This window comes from Salvia miltiorrhiza, unplaced genomic scaffold (genome assembly GCF_028751815.1).
Source record: "Salvia miltiorrhiza cultivar Shanhuang (shh) unplaced genomic scaffold, IMPLAD_Smil_shh original_scaffold_441:::fragment_1, whole genome shotgun sequence".
Taxonomy (NCBI): Eukaryota; Viridiplantae; Streptophyta; class Magnoliopsida; order Lamiales; family Lamiaceae; genus Salvia; species Salvia miltiorrhiza.
In genome coordinates this window covers 433,476-437,207 of record NW_026651548.1, presented here as the reverse complement: position 1 = coordinate 437,207, position 3,732 = coordinate 433,476, and the positions used below count along the sequence as shown (strand labels likewise).

Sequence of the window (3,732 nt, the reverse complement as noted above, 5' to 3'; positions counted from 1 at the left end):
CTTAGCAAAGTCACGTTATTTATTTAAGCAAGATGAAATTAGATTTTATCTTTATTCAAGTCGTGATTTATTTCTGACTCGTGAGTTAATTAAATCTACGGATTTAATTTAAATATTAGAACAACAAACGAATTAAATCTACGGATTTAATTTAGATTCATTTTATAATTTATCGATTTAAGCGAGAAATCACATGTCGAAATACGAGATTTATTTAAATAATCAGTATCAAGCATATACGAGCACACGATCCATCTTACAGTTACAGAATCACCGAGACAGAGAAAATACATCAATAATTCTCCTCTACATTTTTTTTCCTTTCTTTTTCTTCTCTTTTTCTTTCCATTAATTTTGTTCCCCACTCCATTTTACCACTAAATCTACTTTTTGACTTTCACCACCATTTTCCCCACCACTTTCACCACCAACTCAATTATGCAACAACACATATTGTTCCAGCCATCAAGTCTTTTCTTCCCTCACCAAAACGTGTAGAAGAAGTTGAGAAAGGGAGAGAGAGTTTCCTCCAACTCCAAATTGTAACTTGAAGAGGTATATACTAAGCTTCTTTATTTTGAATTCAGTTTCATATCATCCAAACGGTTCCCAAAAATTCTCAAATTAATTGTGTATCATCTTTCATACATTTTCTATATTTTGGTAAAATTTCAGAATATTTAGAGCTCGCATGATTTATTTATGAATTTGTAAACATCACTGCCCATCTGGAATACATTTTTGGTAAACAATCTTTGGGAGATCATAAGTAAAGTTTCAATCGGTGAAAACCTTTGAAACTTGAATATGTCACTCTAGACTCCCGTATCTTTCTTTTGACATCGGCCTCACCATTTTTGAGTAAGGGAAACAACCGGTATAAATTCTTGAAATCTAGTTCTTATTCCATGTACCATCCAGTAGATTTTACAAACCTACGACTTTGAGGTGGAAAAGGTCGACTTAAATATTTGATTCTCAAGCCTATCTTTCTACTGAATATTCACTGACATGTTGGGAACTTACTTGTTCAGTTTTAGAATTTTTGGTGAAGCTTAAAGTGGTTTTTCCGATTTATGTTCTGAATCTGCCAAACTTGAACTCTTTTTGTGCACTGAACTTTAGATAGTCATATCTTCTAAACCATGAAGGTTCTTAGAGTAAATCCAACTGGAGAGTGTTATGATCTCTCCCTAGTTTCCAGATTGACCTTTGGGGTTCCCAGTGGAGTTTTGTAAAGGGAGATATGAATTTTTAAAGAAAGCCCACTGACTTGGTTGTAATCTGGAAATATGAAATTTACAGATTTTTGCTTGTTAAATACCCATCTTTGAGAGGGCATATCTTGCTCGTTTGAATTGTTTTTCATTCGATTCAAATTGGAGAATGATCCTTGAAATGTCTAGTTTCCAGAATGTCTTTTGGAGCCTCATTTGGAGATCCGAGGTAGATTTGGTGTCTGTTGTAAAACAACCCCTTAAGAGCTCAAGTTGTTGAATTATTTTCTATGTATCAAAGTTTATTTTAAAGGATGTTTCGTGAAAGATTTAGTATATGTGCGTAACAAGTTTGGGACTATTTATTTTAAATGAGGTCCGTTCTTTATTTAAATTAGGATGGACTTTTAATGAATATTTTTGGGATTAAACTATTATTTCTTGATTTATATAAATTATTTTTTAAGGACTTATAAATATGAATTTCGTAGGCCTACTGACCTACTGTGATCGACGGTTTGTCGATGTCTAACAGCTTTGAAAATTTTATAGCAAGTCCCTACATGAGTCTTGAGTACCCTGGTAAAATTTCAAGCCATTCCAACTTCGTATGATACTTCTTTAAAATGCAAAACCTAAACTGCACATTACTACTGAGAATTTCAGAGAACAGAGAAAAGAGTCATTTATTTCAGTAGCTTCCTGGGTGATCTAGCTTTCCAAATTTTTATGGTATTAACCTTATTGTGTTATTTAGATATCCACCAAAGTTGAGCCCAGTTTGACAACGTTTACTATTTTTCAAAAATACAAGTTTTTGATTGTTCAAAACTGCCGAACATGGTAGATCGTGGTAAAGACGTCATATCCCTCAAACCACTTGGAGTTTTCGACTCTATTTTTTTTATATGAAACTAGACTCGAAGATCTTTCTTTCGGTATGAGTCTCGAGTCCAGGAGATGTCGGAGTCAGAACAGATTAAATTTTGAAGTTGAGTCAGTGTAAAAGCAGAGCATGTTTTGATGATGTTTGATTGTGATTCTTATGTGCCTTATGTTGAGCCTTTTTATTTTATTTTATTTTTTTAATTTTATAACATTACTTGTTCTTATTTATTAAGCCCGATTAATTATGAGATTATAAAGCGAATAAGTTGAAGTATTTATTTTCTATTGACTACGAGGAACGGGGTTTATTTAATTGACGGATTAGAACACCCGATGAGAACGGATTGATTATGATAATCTATCCGACCTCATGTGACGAGCCTTATTTAAATTATTTTATTTCGACAATTAGGATTTATAATAGAATTTCCCAGATTATTATCTCAGAATAATAATTATCGGAATATGAGTCATGCATAGTTAAATTACGCATTCTCATTAATTGAGGATTTTATTCGAGCAGTATCTTATTTATATTCTCGTAATAAAGGTCAAACACGAGATTAATAATCAGTCAAGGAGCTACTGTACCACAGAAAATTTCTATCAGGTGGGCATTACTTTCATATATATCAAATGAGTTTAAATATTACGTTCAAGCAAGTTATTTCATGATTAAATTAATTGAAGTTATTTCAAATATTGTCTTGCCATAAAATATTTAAATTTCAGTATGATATCTATCTGATGTGACTTTTATCATGTAATCGAATTCGGGTCTTGAGCAGTTGATAGCTATCCTGCCAGGGCTAGTGTACACCAGTGACCGTGAGTCATCTAGCGGGTTGGCCGGTCAAGTGACCGTGAGAGGTGGCCACCTCTCCGGCACAAAGTTCCAGATATGATAGATTACAAGAGAACTTAGTCTGCAGACGAACTTTAAGAATCACAAATGAATTTAGTAAGCTTGGGCCTTTTAGCGAAAAACTCCCTTGCTGTACTGTTTATGATGGCATGACAATTTACAGTTTTGAAGCATGTATTTTTATAATTAGGCATACGTGTCCACTGAGTACTTTTGTACTCAAGCCCTGCATATATTTCTAAATGTGCAGGTTGAGCAGCTGCCGATGGTGATGAAGTGACGAGCGGGATTCTTTTGTCTTATTATGTATTAATGAACTCTAGGGTTACATGTCTTCATACATGTAATCAGAACCTTATTCCGCTGCGTACTCAGAAGTTTTATGTTATTTTGGATAAGTCGGAGTTATCCGAACTTGTTAGTTATTTGAGTCTATACGACAAAAACTCTGTTATATTATAGATATCCATGTTGTTAACAATGATGAAATACGATCCTTTCTTGTTTGATTATTCCCCTTTCTACCCCGCTTCTAATCTCCCTCCATTAGCCACGATTTCCCGGCTTAATTATCCTTAATTAGGACCGGTCGTGACAGAGTGGTATCAGAGCAGTTTATTTGCTCTGAACCCTAGAGTTAACCAATTTTTCTAGTATGATCACTAGTATGAAAGAGTCAGTCGACAAAAGCTCAGCACTTCATCACATCGTCATGCTCAGCAAGAAAGAATGTGGTAATGATTTTAAAACATTGAGAAGTTC

The 3,732-nt window shown here is 34.0% G+C and overlaps 1 long non-coding RNA gene across 1 annotated transcript; it reads left to right on the top strand.

Moving 5' to 3' along the window:
- The first annotated feature begins 245 nt into the window (after window positions 1-245).
- Window positions 246-3,482, top strand: LOC131004613 (uncharacterized). The gene is made up of 2 exons (XR_009095082.1): window positions 246-555; window positions 3,221-3,482. It is a non-coding gene; the product is annotated as an uncharacterized LOC131004613 (long non-coding RNA).
- The last annotated feature ends 250 nt before the right edge of the window (window positions 3,483-3,732 follow it).